Consider the following 22,479-nt stretch of genomic DNA (forward strand, 5'->3'; position numbering starts at 1 on the left):
GCCTCAGGGTATTCCCACCCCCAGCCTGAGCTCTAAGGGCTGCGCACCCTGTCACTGGCAAATGTAGGTCACACCTAGGCCTGCCTGTCCTTTGTTACCATAGACAGTTTGGGGTTAAACCCATGAAAGGGGAAGGTTAGACAAAGGGGTCAATCCCCACCCACAATCTGGCACTGGGGATAAAGATAGCACCTTCAGAACCTCTCATCAGAATACTCCTGGACCAGAAATAATTCCCTGCTGGCTGGAGAAGGAGAACTGGGCCTGTTTGCCTTGATCCAAGGCTTCCGTGAGGGACCCCCAAGGGTCAGTTGGTTGGCCTCCTGTTTGAGCTACAGGACAGAACAAGTTTCCAGAATTCTCTCATCCACCTGACCAGCACCATCTGGACCTACTTTAGCCCTGCTGCTGGCCTCTGCTGGACTGAGGACTGATCCCTAAGAGCTGGCGATCCAGGTCTTGGACCCTTGGATGGCATCAGAGGGTAATCTTCTGACCTCAAAACCAAACGTTCCAGGAGAAGATCCATGAACTGACACCTTGCCGCCCGTTGACTATCGGTGATGCCTACTCACGCAAATCTTCAGCAATTACCTACTTTTCACATCCGCTCAGACAACCAGCGCCAACGATGACAGTCCATGGTACTTGCGGATTTGGACTCAGAGAGGGTCAAACTTAACACCTGGACTTTGACCTGATCCAGCACGACCAGGCTACCGCTGGTGCTATTTTCACTAGAAATTTTGAAAATTCATAACTCTGGTTCTACTAATTGCTTTTTAGTTTTTTGCGGTGTCATTTTATTTATTAAAATTAATTCTATTTTTTAATAATGGTTTGGGATTTTTCTTATGTGGTGTTTTCACGTTATTACTGTTTGAGTGCTACATAACTATACACATTGCCTCAAAGTTAAGTCTGGCTGCTTTTGTGCCAAGCTACCAGAAGGTTAAGCACAAGTTTATTTAGTTACGTTTGTGGTTCATCCTGACAAGGACTGTGTTTACTAATTGAGTGGGGCGTTCACAACTCTCAATTAGTAACCCAATTTCCTATAGAGGATACTTCAAAGCCCTGTTTTAAGCATTTTGCATTACCTAAATGTATTGGACCGCTTAAAAAACAAATGTCGTCAAAAACATACTGGTCACCTGCTGCAGAATTTGAACTAATTTCAATCACTTTTTCAAAGTCCAGAGAATGCTGAGGATGATTCAGTGCGCTAACAGAGAGGAGGTGCCAACATATTGGAACTTTACCTACTACATGCTTCAATGCCTACTTGATCAAAAAAGGTCTAACAATGATTTCATACCCCAAAGGAGAGGGAATGCAACTGGCAAAGTCATGGCGATTGAGGTGCAATATTTGAGCCTGTTGAGATTTTGACAGGGGCAGTCACCAAGGAGGACAGTAGCATGAGCTAGGCAATTCCTTGTTACACATGCTACAGGAACTTTTGAAAAAGGTGGAACAATTGCTTAACAATGTTAATGAAAAGAAACTGCTTGGGTCATCAGCTTAATCTTTTGCTTGAACACAAATCAAATGCAGCAAATTGTGTCCGCTCAAGGGTACATCTGTGCGAATACTGAATCCATAGTACAAAAAGGCACTGGCCACTCTTATTCCATATTTCAACAATGAATGTCTCAATGTACAAGAACTGTATCGTCAGGAAAGTGAGTTATCTAGAAGATGAACAACTACAAATTGAAGGCCAGGAAAGAACTGGAGTTCAGCCTGCATCCACCGGAAAATTGAGTGCTGTTGGCTCTGAGTCCTTCATAAGAATTTTGAAACTGCAGCTCCCAGCATCATTGTAGCCTGTGACTAAACAGGAAGAAACAATAGCTTCAATTCAAGCATTTGTAATGAGTTTGTTTCATATAGTAAGACTTAAATCAAGATGCAGGTGCAGGCAATGTAGATAGAGCAAGTGTCAAGAACAATGACTGTGAATCAAGCCAATTGGTTAAACATCAGATGTGTGGCGAGTGATCATCGACCAGAAACCCCCCCCCACACTGAGTTTGAGAATGAACTCTACTTTACAGATTCAAATGGGAACAACAACACACCAACAGATATGGCTTTCTTTTAGTTTTTTGGAACATATATTTATGTACAGTTGGCATGAGGTAGTGTGACTTATAGTGGTTATAGTAATGTAAATGACCAGGGTGCATGGCACAGATAGTCAATCAATGACGATCCAGACAATTCATGCCAGGACTGACTCAGTGGTGAGAAATGACACACTTACCTTTGGTTCAACCATACTCTTTGAAATGAGCAATTTTATCTAAGTCTGCAATGGAAGCATCAATTTTTTTTAAAAATAACCAAATGCCTACCATCCCCATCCTTTGTTTCATTCCCATGCTGGTGTCTCAATGAAGATTCAAATGAGTGTACTGCTTATTGCTTCCATGGGAAAGGAAGTAACAAAGGTAAATGGACATCACACTTGGAACAGGTAACTTGCAGCAACAAATCCCAAATGATGATGATTTATGTGATTGCTATGAAGGTCTTTACTGATAAAATGAACTTGATATTCAACATTTGGGTGATCATTCTTTATCAAGGTGTCCATGTGTCACCTGAATTGTTACTTTACTTGATTGTCCTTTGTTAATATACGTCCAGCATCTTCTGACACCACTCAGTTTAGCTATTCTAGGCTAAGGCTTAATTTCTTTTTATTTACTTGTTCGACATGCACATCTTTTTTTGTAGTAAATGAAATCTACAATTACAGTTGACAACAGCCAGAAGAAGGGCCAATGTCTAGCTACGTATTTGGTGAAAAGATGACTCAAAGAGGCCTACTCATGTGGACTGAAAAGAGGTGCACCGATTTGATTAATGCAGATTAGTGGGTCAAGAGGAAACTCTAATTAAGTGGTTGTAGTCTGGAACATATCCCCTGATGGGAATGGATTTTTTTTTAGGTGATCAGCTGTGTTAATGAAGTTAGTTGCATAGTTGTCTGTGATGGGTACGAGAGTTAATGGTATGCCAGTGTGCCAGCCTATGCTCTGCCCTCTGACACCTCATGCACCATGCTTACTTTAATTCTCCTATAGTGTCATTTTTATTTTGCTTTTCAAAGGCCTTCTATTATACAAGGAACAACCATGATGCTCCTGCCTTGTAATTCAGCCCTGCATACCAGACAGATAATGAGAAAAGAATGCAGTTGCACATTCCAGTTGAATGTATAGTATTATTTTCTTTTGTTATATATATATCTTTTGAACTGTGTTGGTTATCTCTATTTGATATTTTCCAGCATAGGAAAGACTTTTTAAAACTAGTAACTGAACTGGCATTTTCTTTTTTGTAAACAAATTTTATTCATCAAAGACACATCCAGCGAAGCTCTGTGACCCAGAGACTTCAACCATATCAAAAGACAACATACCAGTTTTGAAATTTTTCTCATGAAGTATCGTATACAGACTTGAACTGGCATTTTCCTTCCACAACAGATGCAACGTGATCATGGACTTGGTGAATGTTGTGCTTGTCTATCTCTCACCTTTGACTAATTTACCCTACCCATCCATTCATGAATCCTTAACCCTTTTTTTCCAACTTGGGTGATCTGTTGTTCTGTTAATTCCCACCTTCAAAAGATCTCACGAATGACGGGATATATGTACTTAAAACTACACCAACTGTTGCAGGATGAGGTTGCAAAAAGTCTAAAATCTGCCTATGTCAGTCCTCTGACAAGGGCAGGAAGGGGACATCATAATGCAGACAATAAATTATAATAATGGTTGAGTAGGTCTTTTTTTGCACACTCTATTACCCAGGGTTTCTACGGAAGTAACCTTCTCCGAGCCCTAAGACTTAAGGGTTAATTATCTTTACCTTAGTAAATAACTTTACACTCTATTGCTTTATGATGGTCTCTGTCTTGGATTTTCACTCACTCTGTGTTTTTTTTTTTTATTTAGTTGCCTGGTATGCAGAATGAGAATCCTTTGCCTGGTTTACCGGCTATGTTGAGAATAAGAAGAACCTTGTTTTTCCTGTCATGTCTTGTTTTTTCTCTGTTAGCGGCACACCACCATCAACATTAAGGGTCTTTCGAAAAAAAACTATGTTAAGGTATTCGGCTGACTGGGGCTAGCAGGTAAGAAAAGAAGTTCTGAGAACAGTAAGGTGGGAATGTTTTGGTTCTGGGTTGAGAGACACCGTTAGTTATAAGTATGGAACTCGTACTGATGGACATCAGGAGTTAAGATAATCTATCTAATATATCAAGGAAGCTCGGTTAGAGAGAGACTAAAGAGAGGACAACAGAATGGACTCAGTTTGAAAATTGATTTGTGATAGGCTAGGTGGGGGACCCAGCCTCTGTAGTCACTATGCTGGAAGAACTGCCTGCTTAATTAATGGGGGTGCTACACTAACAACTAATGCCTCTCACAACAGACCAACCTCACTCTCCCTAAACCCTCAAAAACGAGCTAAACTAATACATACTAACTACCCTGCACCCTACTATTCTTCCCACCCTCCCCTCCTTCAATACACCCGCCTCCTCCATAAAATAACTGTCCTTTACTGGCCTGTGCTGACAATGACCCATTGTGCCTCCCTCATCTCATTCACGCTATGCAATATTTGTTGCAGGAGGCACTATGTGGTTAGGTGGGAGTAGCTGCTTGGGACATTGACGTCTTGAGGTGGTGGTGATGGCATCGTCAGGGTACCATGATTGGTGACCTGAGACAGCAGCTTCCTCCTCCTCCTCCTCCTCAACGATCACCAGTCAGCGACACTTCACCATAATGGCCTTCAGGGCCTTGGAACAGAGAGGAGCAACTAAATGATCATAGGAAAAAAACTGGAATTTCAGTACTCACCACAAGCACTTTTTTACATACTCAGCCAGTCACATAACATTGCTGGTCACCAAGGACAACTGGGCACGTTTATGGGAGTCTTTTCAACACATATTTCATATAATAAAGTATGTGATATGAATTAATCAATGCCCACCACCCTTATCAAAAACTGATTTGTTTCTATAATGGATAAGAGGTATAAGTGAATTAATGGGATGACACTTTCACTACATACTCCATGAGTTATTAAAAATTACTGGGCTGGAAAACATTTGCATATATTGCCACATTACATATATAGGCACAGAAAAACATGGTACATTAAACTTATTCTGTACAGTTCACTTGGGTACATGTATCGTGCAACATTAATTGAGACAATCTGGTTGGACAGTATGTGTTTATCTGGAAAACTAATGTTATAATAATTTCAGTAACCTTGCTCTTGTCCTATTCCCTCTTGAGTCTCACAGTGAGTGTAGACTGAGTACCACACAATGCCTTCCAACCCGTATTCATTAAGTGTACAGCTCACATTTTATTCCTGGACTATGCAGCTAGTGAATGTTGGATAAAGTCATAACATCAGAGTGTAGGTTAGGTTTAGGTTTGGCGATGGACAGGTTGGATCATAAGTAGGAGGCTTAGTTATGTGGTCAACAGAATGTAGAATATGGAATAGTGTAATGGAAAACATAAGAAGATCCTTATGCAGAAACTGTTAGAAATGTGGCATATGCTGAGAACGGATAGCGGACTGGTGAAGACAGAATGGGAGGTGGAAGGTAAAAGTGGACACTTGGCAACACATATTTTCTTCTCCCAGTTACTTTCAATGGTAGAAAGGCTGAGACAGAAGCATAAGAAGGTGGATAATTTAAAAAAAGGATTGGTGTCCGGACTTGGAAGCAAAGAGGTAATACCATAACAAATGTGGCTGTCATTGAGAAAGGAAAGTGACTTACCACTCCTCCCAGCAGCTTCTTGATCACTGTGCACAGAATGCCTTTGCATCCTCCTCAGCCTGGAGAGTTTGAGGTTCTAGATAAAAACATATCATGCTCATTTAGAACACCAATACCAACCACAGTATGTGCACAAGTTAAAACAACATTACCAAAGAAGAGAAATATTTGCTATCCAAGGTATCACTTTGAAACGTTTACCTGACATTTTAAAATTCAAGTAGTCAACAGCGGCGGAGTGATGATTCATTCGGAGTGAGGGTTATTAGAAAAACCCAAAGAGAGAGGGACAATGATCAAGACATGTTAGTTTGTGTGACTACATTCTGCACAAAGAGCAATACCATCAAGAAAATTATAAACAACCACTGGCATCTGGTGACCGATGAACTTGGTGGACTACCACCACTCATGCATGCGTTCCGCAAAGTCATGAATGTAAGGGAACATGTTGCCAAATCCCTATTACCCATAGAATAGAGAACTTCACAGATGACACTATGGAACATCCCGCCCGTGAAGGGAAATTTTAAATGTGGGCAATGTAGGGCATGTCCCATGGCCAATGAATTGAAAACTTTCACACATGACAACTACAAACACACACTTCAAGATCACACTAACTGTAACTCCAGCAGGGTAATCTACGCCATTTTCTGTCCATGTGCTTTTGTATATATTTGACAAACTATACAAAAAGTAAAGTCCTGTATCCTGCAACACTGCAGTTGTATACGGTGCCAGGTACAGGGAGCACCCCTCGTGGAACATTTTCCAACACTTAGACACACATCTGAGAGCTTACGTTGGTGTGTAATAGAGAAGGTACACCAAAATGCCCAGGGAGGGGATTTTGGTAGAGTTCTGAGCCTATGCGAGTGTAGATGGATACATCGCTTTGATACTGTAACAAGAGGATTAAATGAATACGAGGAGATCACCAGACAGGTGTCCACACTCAGCAATGCTTGTTGATAATAGGCCCTGAATGCATCATTTCATGGCAATTTCCTGTATAACACATATGTAAATGGTGTTTTTAACCCAATCCTGTTTGCTCCTACTGAAAATTGACATCCTATGCCATTAGATGTGATAATTTACTGTTTCTTTTCTCTTTTTTTAAATGTTGATATTTTTTTTAATGTGAAGTGCTACTGTGATGTCATATGCGAATAATTGCGTACCACTAGCTTGGTACTTAGTTTGTGAAAATATCCAAGCTTCAGCACTGGTCGCTAATTATCTATACACACTGATTCCTAAATCTGAATTGTGAGACTGCAACTTTTGTTTAATTATACACTGTGAGTTCTTAAAACCCATTGAACGTTTGAGTCTATCTTAAATATTAGAATGGTGACATTGCACCTTGAGGTGTTTTGTAATTACATGAAAGAGGAGTGGTCTTTTTATTCAATTGTACATTGTCAGTTTTAATATACATTGAAACATGTTATCCATTTATTAATATTAGAACTGTGACATAGCACTTTTAGGCCTTCAGTAATTCTGTAGAAACTGTGAGTTTTTTGAGTCTTTCGACCCTTTTTGCTAGGGTGTGGTTGACACCGCCCCTTTTCAAGGCCACCGCCCCCTTTTCTCAGTATAAATGCTTCAGCGGATTGCTGCTATTTTGGCTGCTACCGCGATGGAGTAAGGACGTTGATCAGATCGTCTCCAAGTAACTCTCTTTCACACGGACCATCACCTAGGAACGCCTTGCGCTCCTTAGATTTTATTTAGAATTCCCTTCCTCCTTTTTTCTAGTCATACAAATTACGCTATGCCCCGGATTGCCTGATTCATTCAGCAAACTCTTGCCACACAAACAGGCCTGAATATTCACTTCCATAGATGGTCTGGTTTACTGAATAACTGAAATTATCCTCAATTGGCACTTGCCACTTTATGAGTAAGTTGCTACAGCCAGTCCTTGTGTCCTTTTAGTGTACAATCCTTATGGACCCTTGACAACAACTGTTGTTATTATTATTGAATTGCAGGCATTGGTGTTACCAGGTTTTGGACTCCAATTGATCATTGCAAGATTGATGAGGTGGGTTTAATACATTACTCCCGCCATTTGATGTGCCATTTGATGTGTGGGTAACCTTTTAGGTCCCGGTTCTGAGTTCCTTGTTTTTATTCTGTAGGGTCACTTCACCTGTCCGCTTGTCCAGAGGAAGATCCGCATGGCTGAGGTATTAAAGTCCCTCGTTTGCCGATAAGCCGTATCGAAACGTCGACGCTAGCACCATTCGAGGCAGAGATGTTAGACCAACAGCAATCTTCATTAATTCTGCAGGCAAGAGAAATGGTTTGGGATGTCTTCCTTTTTCAAGTGCCTCACTGTGCAGTAGCAGATACAGCCTTTATGTGGGGCGAGTTTCCTCACAGCAGAGAAGTCTCTAGCCTGGAGTACCCACACACAGGACCAAAGAGGTGTGAACTATTTGCACCTGGCTATGAACTGCCGTAAAGACAGCGATCAGGAAGGGGACAAAAGGGTACTTTTAACTAAATTACCCTTTTTACTCCGATCAACAGACTGCAGCCCCCTCCACTTCCACCATCAACCAAGTGGCAATGCCACAGGAAGGACCTAATCGGATTTCTATAGGAGCCTTGTCTCTTTTGTCCTCGCTTCACTGTCTGGGTCTCCTCCCTCCTGCATCACTGGTGATACACTTCCACTGTCTAGGAAAACAGCATCACCCCCATCTTGTGCAAAGGAATAGGTCAGGGGTTTTCAAAATAGAACCCACAGGCCGTCATCACTCTACTTCACTTTTAAGCACAACACATATGCTATAACAGCCTTATACACAAACACACACCACATGCACTTGGATGGTATTAGGTGATAAAACAAGGTATAAATCTGACTGTGCATTGGTGAGAAACTCTCAGCCAGGGCCAAATAACTCATGTTTAGTTAGTGAAGGAAAATCCTTTAATTGCAGAACATTGAAAAAAGAGCTTTAAATTAGATCTTTTCTGATTCTGCGCCTACTCCATTTGTGCACTGTACAGAATCCATACCAAGGTTGGGATATCTCAAACTATGTTTAAAAGGCCTGCTCTATTCTTGGCACACAACAGGCCAGGGATCTTAATGTTCAAATGATGTGTACACTCGAATTTGCAGGTTTACGCTGTATCCCCAGACATGAAACACTATGTATAATGTTGTTTCTGCAGCTTAAATCCTCCATTTGCTTGCTATCTCAGCAGAAAGACTTTACCCACTATACTCCTAAAAACCTGCATGAAAAATTGCCCTTTACCTACCTTCGCTTGGTTCATCTCATTTCTTTCTTCAGTGAGCCTCTTCTTACCTTCCAACCTCTGTGTGCCTTCTCCTTCTATTTCTGAGCATAGCCTCCTTTAAGTCTTATGCCTACCTTAATCCAGTTTATCGTATTTCTAAAATTGGCTGGTACCTCGTTTCATAGATCCCAACCTCTCATCTTTAAAACCCTATCCATGAAAACTAACATGACCAAGTCTCTACCAGCCTATTTATTTTACCAACCATTCACTCGAAACTACATAGATCCCACTAGTGATCACACCAACTGCTATTAAATTAATATATCACAAAATAACTGGAGTAAGTGCATGCAAATCTTTCCCAAGAGCACTTGCCAAATCGCAATAATCAACATTAAACACTAGATTAACCACTAACCTTGGATTGTGGAGTAGCATACTACTCACTTTATGCGCTTCAACGCCTCATCGGGGATAATAAGCGCTGCTACAGAAATACAATTACAATCAAAACATTTGGATAATGGAGGGAAATGCCTAGGAAAGTAAAACAGAGAAAAACAAAGATTAAAGGAGGGGAAAGAAATGGAAGGAGATGTTTAAAGAGAGATAAAGGAGAGGTTTCTGCCACTGTAAAAAAAGAGTGAAAGCAAAAGGCAGGATTCAGAGAGAATTTGAAAATACAGAAGAACATAATGCTTAAAAGTAAGAATTAATAAACATGACTTACTAGCACCAGCAGGAATAGCCGGTGTGGACTCTGTGGTGTTACCCTGGACCTGGGCCTCACCCCCAAGGGTCATGGTGATGCTTTTCTTAATGCCCCTGATTCTCGTTGGTTGTCCTCAAAGGAGGAAAGATGAAGCTGATGCAGGTTAGTGGTAATTACTGCAAAACAACATTTTACAGGCAAACAAATCTAATACCTGACTAACCAATACTATTCTTCCCTTTTAACCGCAATCCTAGTTCCCTGTCCAATAAATTGCTATCTACAAATGATATTGCTCCTTTCCTCGCTTCATACCTTTTTCCTATTTTGTCACTTTAAAAGTTGTGGAAAAAGTCAGTGTCCCATTTGTACTGCACCTCACAAAGCTGGAGACTGTATTAGCGACAGAAGTCATTGAATAATACATGTTAAGCAACATGTAAGATGCTGTCTTATTCCATAGGTCCTTCTCATAACTGAACTAGTTACTGATGATGTTGGTAAAAGATATTCACACACGATGCACCTTTTAGAATCACAGCAATGAACCCCTGCATTTGTTACAGCTTGCTTGAGTTCAGCTCTCACAATAAGAGATCGTAAATTGGGAACTCTGGGGTAAGAACCTATGGAATAAGACAGCATCTTACATGTCGCTCAACAAGCATTATTTATGTGAGTCAGTGCCAACACCAAAGCAGTAAAAAACAATATTTCGGCCAAACAGCGAAGTACCTCCGTACACAATTCAGGAACCACAAGTCAGCAATAATTAATAAAAAACTTGACTTACCTGTAGCCAATCATTTTAACCTTTACTATCAGATTTGAAGATTTTCCCTGTGGAACATGTCTTAAACAAAGAACTAATGGACTCGAAAGAAAACTTCTGGATGTACAGTTTAAAATCACTGCATCCAGATGGACTGAACATCACTGACAATACCACCTGATTACTGCATTTCTCAAGAGATCTCAGGGGTGCATTGATTCCACATTCCAAATTAAATCTTCACTCATGATGCTTTTTGAAAATTCAACAGTGTCATCTGTGCAGTCACTGAGCAAATCATCTTGTATGACCTGAGGAAGGCGGAAGCTGAAACGTTTTAGTGGAAATCTATTTCTGTTCTTTGGTGAGTCCATCTGTTTGAGTCACTTTTTACTTGCACATTTATTTCTTTGTGACTCATTGTATCCTTTGGGATCCAGATTTTTGCCTTGGCTGGCTGTTGTTTTCTTGTGATCCTTCATCTTCTAGTATATATAGCACTGGTCCAACAAGTGTGGAGCACTCACTGGGTTGCCTGGAAAACATTTTATTAAATGTAGACGTTTCAGCCATTAGCATTCTTCAGTGCTTAAAAATGTATATACCTTGCACACAGCAGTCAGTTTGTTTAAGTAATGAACACACCTTCCTCATTGGTGAATTAAAAAATAGAGGCCAATAAGAAAGGACTGTGAGATTGTTTTTTTCTATTGCGGATGCCATGATAGTAAGGTAATGTGTCAATATTAGTTGTTATATTACCATATCGACTTTGATGCCACAACTGAGGTGCCAAAGTGAGCTAAAGAACGATGAAGGATTCAACCCAGATCTGTGACTGGGGGTGAGTGTCTGAAAAGTTTCTGCGCTCTATCCATCATCTCCTTGTGTCTGCTTTGTTTACCCTAAGTTGGCAGGGTATGCCCAGACTTGGGCCCCTTGCTCACTTTGCCACTGGATTCAAGCTAACCTGGCTGATGAAGGATGCTACCCAGAAACCAGTCCCAGGATGCTTGTTACAGGTTCAGGGAAGAACTGGCTTGGCAGTTCGGGCTGGACTGTCCCCATGAGGCACATGGTCAAGACTGATTTTCATATAGCTGGGTCTGAACTGAGGTGGTAAAGTGAGCTAAAGAATGATGATGGATTCAACCCAGATCTGTGACTGGGGGTGAGTGTCTGAAAAGTTTCAGCGCTCCGTCCATCATCTCCCTGTGTTTGAATTAGAAGAAGATGACATTTTCTTTACCTAGACATTTGGTGTTAGCATCCTCTCTACTGGGTCACATGACTAGGTGTGGCTGGCAGTTGGCCTTTGGGTACTTTTCCAAGACAGTGAAAGAAAGGGCCATAGGTGTTGGCATGATGGGCCATCTCTGACTTGATGAGTGGGAGGAGCTGTCACCTACCACCCTTGCACATCACAAAGGCTCTACTAGGCCCACTCACTAAGGATCTGACAATAGTCTTCGAGGCAGGAAATTCCAAACCACTCTGGGTTGGAACCCTCTAGAACCTTCTCCTACTTCAAAGTGGATATACATATTGGGCCATCACACCCAACTCTTCAGTACACCTCTGTTCCTGAGGAAGACTCAGAGGACTGCTGTGCTACTCAGCAAGAAAGACTGCTACTCTGTTGCCCTGTTGTCCTGCTGTCCTGCTGCCTGAGTGGAAGGACTGGGCCTGCATCTTGAACCCAGGGCCACTCAAGTGACTCCGAGAGCTTATTGGCTGGCCTCCTGTCTGGGAAACAAGGCTTCAACCACCTTGAACTCAGCACCTGGACTCTGTCTGCTGTGTGTCCTACCCTCCCATGTATTGCCACCCCAGACCTAGACCCTTGGAAGAAGGCTGAAGGTGCTGGTCCCAGCAGAACCTATGCAGCAAGACAAATTGGCTTACAAAACTCCTCTTGGAACTGCTGCAGGACGCATTTCTGACGCAGGACATCACATCATAGTCCGCAGCCCATCTGAACCGCCGCTGCATGATGCATCATCGACCTTCGCATCGCAAGCACCACATCAATTGCATCCTCGATGATGACACAGGACTGTGCATCAGTAATCCCTCAGCTTCTTTGTTAATAGCTGGTGAGGGCAGCATCTTTGACACAGGGCGTCGCATCACAAGAACTTCATCGACTGCATCCTCAATTAAGATTAGGGCTCCCGGTTTTATGGTATTTATTTTTTTAACATTTCTGTCTGTATTTATACATATTTATATGTTAGCCATCTTACTTGTATTTATTCATATTTATTTTGTGACTTGAGAATAAATGGAGTTGTAAGATGGTATATTTCCACATTGAATTGCTAAACATATTATTTAACTGATAAACATGCACTTATACTTTAATGCCTGTTAAATGTTAGCAAATTAAGCAGCAATATACAACAACACACTAGTAAATATTAACATTAAATACAGATTGAAACTCTCTCCCATTACAGATGAGGCAAATTGGGTCCGTATTAAAATGTAGGAAACTGTTAAAAACTAGGCTGTTTGAATAATTTGGCGATTGATGTGTGATCTGTGGCTGGCTTTTAGTGCTGGGAGGCCCTTCTGGGTAGCTATGCGCTTTACAAAACTTGAGAATAGAATAGAACAGAATATGCTGGTCCTTAAGGAAATCTCCTCCTGCTTATTCCCTCATCATGCTGTCTATGTGCTCTGCTGTTTGCCTGAAATTCACAAAGAACAGTGTGGACAGTCCCTCACAAAAAGCACAATTCTTTGTATTTTTCTAATTTAAAAAATAAATACAGACAGGAAACACATGTTTTTCTGTCTGCATTTAACCATAAAAATCAGTAAAAATGGAAAACTGATAATCTTAATTAAGATGCAGGACGTCACAGAAGCTCAAAACTGCTGCTGGGTATTGCAACTCTCCAGCAGGACCTCACATTTCCTCAGCTGTGCAACGCACTCTTCATGCAAGATCTCTCAACGCTCCGCAACCAGAATGTAGGGTACTCTTGTTCAGCAGGCCTAAGTTGGTCTCTGCATCTGCCCCACCCTTCATTGTGGTCGGCCTGATCTAGTGACTTCAGGCCTGATTTTGTGTTTAGCGGTCATAATTTCATACCGCCATGGTGGTGGTCTCCGGCCTGCAGTATTACGATGTCACAGCTGGGCCAGTGGCGTTTTTTCTGACAACGGGAAATATTTTTTCATATGAGTCGATGCATGTGTGTACATTTTGACTGCACAAGTGTTAAATGTACACATATGTATGACACGTGAAAAAATACCTACTACCAGTACTTTCCCATTGCTGGAGCCTGGACCATATGTGCATAGTCCAGTCAACGGGTAAATCGTGCAAAATGGACTTACCAGGATTTCAACCCCAATAGTGTCACTTTCTTCGGGGTCAAGATGCTGCTATGAAACGGGGCCCTGGAGGAAGGGATCCAAGTGGAAAACTGAAGGGAAGAAAAGGAAATAGGTGAGTATGCACCCCAATTCCTTAGATTCCACCGACTCAAAGCAGGAGGTCTTCCCACGACAGTTGGCTCAACGGAAAGCCAACTTGTAATTTGGACAGTGGTGAACTTCTCTGCACAGCCCTCTGACAGCTGCTTTTCCCATTCCGCCATCGAGGTGGTCGGCAAATGACTGGCACTGATGGCGGGGCTCTGGCGGTCTTTAGATATGCAAACTGCCAACATCGTGATACAGTGTATGGAATACCAACTAGGAAGCGGGGTATACGACACCGTTTCAATGGCAGTTCCCTTACTGCCAAACTCATAATCAGGCCCTTTGTCTTGGTCTAGTGCAACCAGATAACCACAGCTGTGCTTTTTGGTGCTATATTCACTTACATTTTTAAAATTACTTAATCCAGTTCTTCTGATTGGATTATTTTATTCTGGTCTTAAATAATTATTTACATTTTACTCTTTTTTTCTAAATAGGTGTGGGATTTGTTCTTTGTTGTGTTTTCACTTTATTTCTGTTTGAAGTGCTGCATAAATACTTTACACACTTTCACTAAATTAAGCCTGACTGCTTTGAGCCAATTTTCCACACCCCTAGTAATATCCTGTCCAAGGCTATGGTGGTAGCTGAAATGCATTGATTTCAGTTTGAAGCATAATAAAAAAATTGCATCCTACCAGTGAGTGCTGGTGTTTATCCTAGAAAAGAAGAGTAGTGAGATAAGATTCACAGAGATGATGGGCTTCATTAGCTGGCACCCCTTCTGGTTTGGAGAGCACTCTGGCATGCCATTTATATGGTGTTGGAAATGTGCATGGTGGTGTGTGCATGTGTGTGTATGGGTGTGTGTGTGTATCAAATATCAGGTACATGGATGTCGAGTTAAGATATACTAACCTTTACAATAAAATGACATTCAATATTCTGGATTCATTATATTTGTAAGTAGATGTAAAATATGATATTTGGACATTCAGAATACTGAATAAGGAGAGGTATGAGATAGTATTCCCACTTTATTGGTTTCATTTGAATCCTCAGGGCAACACAGGCTGTGTTCACAAAAAGTGTAACTTTCCTCAAAGTACTCTAGGACTTGAATTAACATAACACATTAGACTACAATGTCAGCACAGTGTCTGCTGCCGAGATGCAGCAACTGAAGGTAAAAAATACAAAGCAATGAGTGAAGGTTAGCAAATCTTAGCCAGACAGCCAATACAGCAATTTTGTAGGTTGGGTATCATTAATTAATGCATTGTGTCAGCAATTCCTGCAATTGTCAAGGGTTATTCAAAAAGCCCAGAGGTCTTTGCATACATAACGATCGCACAGGTCAATATTAGACTCTCCGTTATAAAATCCTCTAGACAGGTAATAAAGAAGGTTGTCTGCTGGGTGCCACAGTTATTCAAGATACACGTTTTTGGGTGTGTAGGAGAGTATTGTGGATCCTGCCCTGATGGGAAGGCAAAGACCGGGATAGCAATACTTCATACTTGATCATAATACCGGACTCTAGCTTTAATAATGTGTTCCTTGGTTGAGTGGAGAGATGGCAATGCAAAGTCCTGACTCCCACTGCCAGCATTTGTCCTTTAACGGATAACCGAAATGCGCACCTTTGTATAGTGTTCTCACCTCACTCCCCATACAATATTAACTATAATTCGCAACTCTACCATGCACTGTGTTCTAAAAATTCATCTCATTTGAGATGTCATCAATGTTGTTATGAAATCTATGATTTCACATGGTATAAGTGATGTCATATGCAAGGGTATAACCCATGCATAGAGTAGGAGCGAGTTATAGTTAATGTAGTATGGCGAGTGAGGTGAGAACAGTGTGTATGGAGTGCATGACTTATAGTAATTTGAAGGTGGTGTGTTAAGTTAAAATGTAAGCTATAAGTAACATTGTGTGTGCAGGTGCATGACTCATAGTAATGTGAAGGTGGTGTGTAAATTCGAAATTTCAGTTATTACTCTAAATTTAAGATTTCTAATGTTTGTGTAGTTTAAGTTTGGTTTGTATGGAAAGAATAAATAACGTTTTCCTAACTATAACTTGTATGTAACAGGGCAGGCATTAGGGATCTTCTGAACCTGGCACCCATACAGGGTTTATTAGCGACTCACTACAAATACCACAATCCTGTGGGAACTCGCAGCCTATCCGCAGGCGGCATTTTGCATTTATGTGGGACGCGCATTGCCGAGTGAAAGGAGAGAACGGCCTTTGAAAAAGCGCAAGCGAAAAGCATCAGGCCGCGACGTCTGAACTGTTGAAGTCTGCATGGCATTATTGTTCCTAGAGTGCTCCCTGAATCTGAAGGGCAACCTGTGAGCTTTAATTTACAACGCGCAGGCCTAGCTGCGGGGGAAGCACCACCGTAGAAATCAGAACGGGCCGATGAGTTGGGATATCGCCCAGCTCATTTCGGGAGGGCCAACGCCGAAATTATGACTCTCCAGCTCAGGGGGCCCATCCACGGCAGGCTTTAGGGATCTTCTGAACCTGGCACCCATACAGGGTGAATTAGCGACTCACTACAAATACCACAATCCTGTGGGAACTCGCAGCCTATCAGCAGGCGGCATTTTGCATTTATGTGGGACGCGCATTGCCGAGTGAAAGGAGAGAACGGCCTTTGAAAAAGCGCAAGTGAAGCGTGTCAGGCTGCGACGTCTGAACTGTTGAAGTCTGCATGGCAGTGTTGTTCCTAGAGTGCTCCGTGAATCTGAAGGGCAACCTGTGAGCTTTAATTTACAACACGGCACGCCTAGCCGCGGGGAAAGCACCACCGTTGAAATCAGAACGGGACGATGAGTTGGGATATCGCCCAGCTCATTTCGGGAGGACCAATGCCGAAATTATGACTCTCCAGCTCAGGGGGGCCATCCAGGGCAGGCATTAGGGATCTTCTGAACCTGGCACCCATACAGGGTGAATTAGCGACTCACTACAAATACCACAATCCTGTGGGAACTCGCAGCCTATCAGCAGGCGGCATTTTGCATTTATGTGGGACGCACATTGCCGAGTGAAAGGAGAGAACGGACTTTGAAAAAGCGCAAGCGAAATGCGTCAGGCCGTGACGTCTGAACCGTTGAAGTCTGCATGGCATTGTTGTTCCTAGAGTGCTCCCTGAATCTGAAGGGCAACCTGTGAGCTTTAATATATATATATATATATATATATATATATATATATATATATATATAGATATATATATTTTTTTTTTTTCAAGGTTGCCCTGCAGTGAGAAACGCACTCCTCCAGCTGTCGGAAAGTATCCTTTATTTTCAAGAAACAGGAGATATATAAAGATAGATAGATAGATAGATAGATAGATAGATAGATAGATAGATAGATAGATAGATAGATAGATAGATAGATAGATAGATAGATAGATAGATAGATAGATAGATAGATAGATAGATAGATAGATAGATAGATAGATAGATAGATAGATAGATAGATAGATATAGACAGCTAGATATAAATGTATTTATATTCACTGAAATAAACCAAAGGTTACAGGGCTGTTATAGGTAGGCAATAGGATTTAAAAGTCCTTAGATATTCACTGAAAAAAACAAAGGTTACAGGGACATTATAGTTAGGCTGATATTTCAGTCGTACACAACCAAAGAAATTCATCAGTTATTGTTATCTGAGCTAACTATAACTCGGGACCCAGCAATGCACTGCTTATGACTTCACATATTGCATCACTCATGACATAGTCAGTGACATCCCTGATGACATCTCAAATTACATCACTGATGACATCATCCACAGAATCTCTGGTGCAGCCACTCACACCCCCATGTAACCATTCATACACCCACTCCAACTAGATTGACGCGAATAGCGCCAACCCCCAACAGAAAATGATTGAGAAGTACGCTTACTTGAAACCAAACTTGTGGAATAATATAAGGGAAATTTTGGAGTCGGTATAAAATGCGTGGCAGGGAGATCATTTTAAAGATAGCGGACCGACCGAACAGGGAAGGTGATAGGGGTGACCAACCTTTCGTTTCCTCTCGGAGATGAAATAGCAGTGGGTGAATATTATGTGAACAAGGTGTCTTTGGACATGGTGAAAAGAACACATCTAAGTATTGGAAGCCCTCTGTGGCATGGGACAGCTGGGTCACCCATGTACCTCACCCCTGATCCTCGCAGAATGGGAACAGCACTGGCTTCACTGGGTTAGTTCCGAGACCTGAAGTTTCCCCAAACACCCAAAATATCTGTAGAATTTGTGGGCCAGACAAACCAGGGTCTGATAGGAAGTACAACACATCATCTGGGTATTACGCAATCCTGTCACATACATTTGCCGATCAATCATATCCCCGCACCATGGAGTCCCACCTCACCCACGCCGCTAGTGGTTCTATTGCTAATGCAAATATTAGCGGGGAAAGTGGACAGCCCTGTCTCGTACACCGACTAATTGAAAATCGCTCTGATTGCACACCCGGTTACAGAAGCAGAGAGATCAGTATACAAGAGTTGTATATAAGACAGAAAGCGTGGTCCGAAATAGGGGGCACAGAGGAGCTGGAATAAATAATCCCAACCCAGGGAGGTGAACGCCTTGTCGATGCTAGCAAAAGGGCCGTGGGGTGACCAAGTTAAGGGGCCTTCGCAATGACATTATGGACTCGCCAAATGTTGTGTTGGGTGGATTGGTGTGGCATGAAGCCAGCTTGGTCTGGATGGACAAGCTAGTGAATGTATGTATGGAGGTGATCAGCGAAAAAGAGAAATTGGGCGGTAGGAGGAGGGTTCCTCAGGGGGGGCGTCCCGGTGTGAGGAACACTACGATTTGAGCATGGCGCCAGTCAGGGGGAAGAATGTGTTGTTCTAAAGCTTCATGGAGCATGTCCAAGAGGTGTGGGCCTAGTTGGGACATAGGAGATCGTAGGAATTCACTCTGGAATCCATTGGGGCCGAGTGTGCGGCCGGGCCGTATGCCCGACAGGGCGGCACCAAGCTCCTCAACTGTGATTGGTGCATCTAGTTGGTCGCGGATATGGTTGGGCAATACTTTAGGTTGTATATCTCTTAGGAATTCTCCTATTTGATATGTTGATATAATTTCCTTTTTAGTATATAGAGACGAATAATAGGATGTGAACGCTTGGGCAACAGTGTCTGAAGTAGTGCATAAGAACCCCTCCATATTTTGCAGTACAGGCACCGGAGCGGGTGACTGCGCAGCCTGACAGAGGCGATGAAGCATCTTACTTGATTTATCTCCCCATTGGTAAATTTTGGATTGGGTAGCCTGCCACACATCTTGGTCTTTGTTAGTGTGGAGTTGGTGTAATTGCTGCTGTGCAAGGAGGAGACAGTGCTTTGCTTTGGGGCCTTTTCCCTCCCTCACCTCGGCCACCAGAGCATGATGGTGATTTTCCAATTCCACCACCTGTGCGAGTAGCGGCTCTTTTCTCCTGCACAATAACTGATATCTATACCTCAGATTGGAGGCTTAAGGGCTTCCCACAGTATTGTACCAGAAGGGGCGATATCCACATTAGATTTTAAATAGTCTGTGATCGCACGCCAGAGGGTGGTTTGATATGTTGGAACACGTAGGTGCCAAGGTGACACTCGCCATCTGAAGGGAGGTTTATGAGGCCCGATAAGCAGCTTAAGAGTGATGGGGGAATAGCCCGAGAGACCACTGGGTAGAATAGAAATGGACGAGGACCAGTGGATATAGGTAAGTGGGAGAAAAAGGTAGTGTAGTCTAGATAGGGATCCATGCACTGCTGATAGGAAGGTAAAGCATAATTCTACTGGATAATACGCTCACCATGAGTCTGACCACCCCAGGGTAGAGACTAGATGGTGCAGTTTGGATTCTCCCATTTTGGGAATTTTGCCTGTCTCACACCATCGGTCAATAGATCCCATAGTGTCATTCCAGTCGCCACCCATTACAGATAAGCCATCTGGGATTTCCCCCCATAGGTGTGTGACTCTATCTACGAAAGTTTGCCCCGGGGGGGCATAGAAGCTTCCCAGTGTCAGTGATTCCCCATAGAGTTTACCTGTTACTATGCTGTATCTTCCACCAGGGTCGGACCAGGTTTTGGACGGGCAGTAGGAGACCCATCGGTGTATAAGGATAGCCTTGCCACGTGACCCATGAGAAAACCCAGAATGATAAACCTTGTCATATCCATAGCGGGCCAGGCATCGTGCTTTATTACCCATCATGTTCATTTCTTGTAGGGGGAGGAAATCAACCTCCAGTCATTAGGCTCATCTGAGGTCGGCACTGAAGGACGGGGCCCTCTAGAGCCACGCGGGTTCTTACGACCACCTGCTACGCCTTCTCAAAATGAAGAGTTGGCCAGACAGTAGAGAAGGAGAACTTACATTTATTCTGGTATGTACTCTGCAGAGGAGTCCAGTCAGACCTTCACCCTAGAATATCTGTCGAGGGGACTGACTCCCCTGGGTACGCTAATACATAATAAACCTTTCTGGTGACTTTCGGCCACGCCTCTGGTGTATAATTACCGGATTGAGCCGGGCATGAACTTAGGAGGTACACAGAGATGAGCTAGCGTCTGCCAGAGGGGTGCATTATCAGTATTTCAAGGCCACTGTGCCGAGTCTCAGCATCTCCTAACGTGGGAGCAGAACTACATGAAGAGATTGGAATGTGCAAACAGAATAACAGTTCATTAGCAAGTCGAGTTACAGCCTTAGACAAAAGAGAATAATAACGAAGTACAGTTTTCTGCTGATGCAAGTGTGTTAGGGAAGTAAGGCCTAATGGGAAAACAGCCGAAGCAGTCTTCTAGTGATTACGAAATACAAAATGGAGTCACACGGGCTAACTAAGGCCACATGCAGCAACGATAATTCAGTGGCTTTCATAACGTAAATACAAATGGCGTCAATTTTAGCCACACATTGCTAACCTAACATGGCATAACGGGTGCACTGTGGAAAGGGAATTTTAAACCCAACAGCATCCCACTTGATTTTCTTGAGTACCCCACGGACATTCCAAGTCATAACGTTGAGCCCTCCAGGCAGGAAGTTAGTAGTAGTCGCAGCCATGTATGGTTTAGGGGGGATGCCAGATGCAGAGTGTGTGCGGGGAGGTGGCTGTGGTGCTGTGCCTGTGCCTGAACTGTATTAACTTTTGTATAACCGAATACGATCCCCTATCCCCCTCCCCTCACCCCAATACTTCCACGAACATGAAGTATCTGTAGCAGCCGGAGGGATCCCTAGGCCTCAACGGGGGTCCCCGGGATGCTCCTGTTAATGGTTCCCCAACTTCCCAGTGTCATTAGCAATGATTGTTCAGGGCGTGCAGGAAGCACTGGTTAAAGGCCCCTAAACCTGGTACAGCTCCACGAACAGACCATGTTCTCTGCGCCAGTGAATGTCTATTACATGTGCCTTTGGCGGGGTGTCAGTAGCATCTCCGCTGCAGTCAAAACTCACCACCCTGTGCTTGGGAGCGCCAGTTTGATTTCGATCTGTGTTGTCTTTCTGAGGTGGGCCTTTTCAGATGATTCCTGTGGGTGCCTTGTGAGGAGTCTTATTCCAGTGGTGGTGGGGTGTGTGGTTTTAAGGGAATAGCCTCCTTAGTCCATGTGAAAAATTGCCTCCGGAGTATCAAAGAATAGGGACTTAGATTTGAAGATGACTTTCATTCATGCCGGATATAACAGCATGTATTTAATGTTTAATTCTCGGAGCCAGCGCTTAGCTGCCGTGAATGATTGTAGTTGTTGTTGAACAAGTTGGGTATAGTCGGGGAAAAGCATAATGGCATGAGAGTTGTATGCACAATTTATCCTTATGACCTCTGGCGAATTGAAGAATGGTGTCCCGATCCATATAGTTCAACAGTTTGGCTATGACTGGCCAGAGGCGTTCTACCAGGGAAGGCTTCCTTGTCAGTGCTCGGTTGGCTTGTTCCACAACAAAGCAGGAGGACAGGGAGTCCTCTGGCAGGAGGAATTTCAGCCACTGTGTTAGGAAGCATTCCATAGAGGTACCTTCACACCCTTTCGGAAACCTGATAAGGCGCAGGTTGGTACACCGGGAGCGGCCCTCCGTGTCTTCCACCCGAGAGGCCAGCACCTGCGTTACCACTGTAAGTTTATTCACTTTTTGCTGCAGCATTGTGACCGTGTCTTCAACAGACGATACTCTAGTTCCTGCCTCAGTAATGTGGTCAATGGACTTTCTGAGGTCTTGCCTTAGGAAGGAAACTTTGGATACAACTGCACTGCTCTTCGCATCCAGTGTGTCGCAGGCCTGGGCTATCGTGGCGAGCAAGGTAGTATTATCTGAGATGGGGCCCCTACTGTTGGCATTGCTTGCCCCACCAGGGGCAGTAGAGAATTGGTCCAACGTAGTCTGCTT

The sequence above is a fragment of the Triturus cristatus genome, chromosome 4_1 (assembly GCF_964204655.1).
Source record: "Triturus cristatus chromosome 4_1, aTriCri1.1, whole genome shotgun sequence".
Taxonomy (NCBI): Eukaryota; Metazoa; Chordata; class Amphibia; order Caudata; family Salamandridae; genus Triturus; species Triturus cristatus.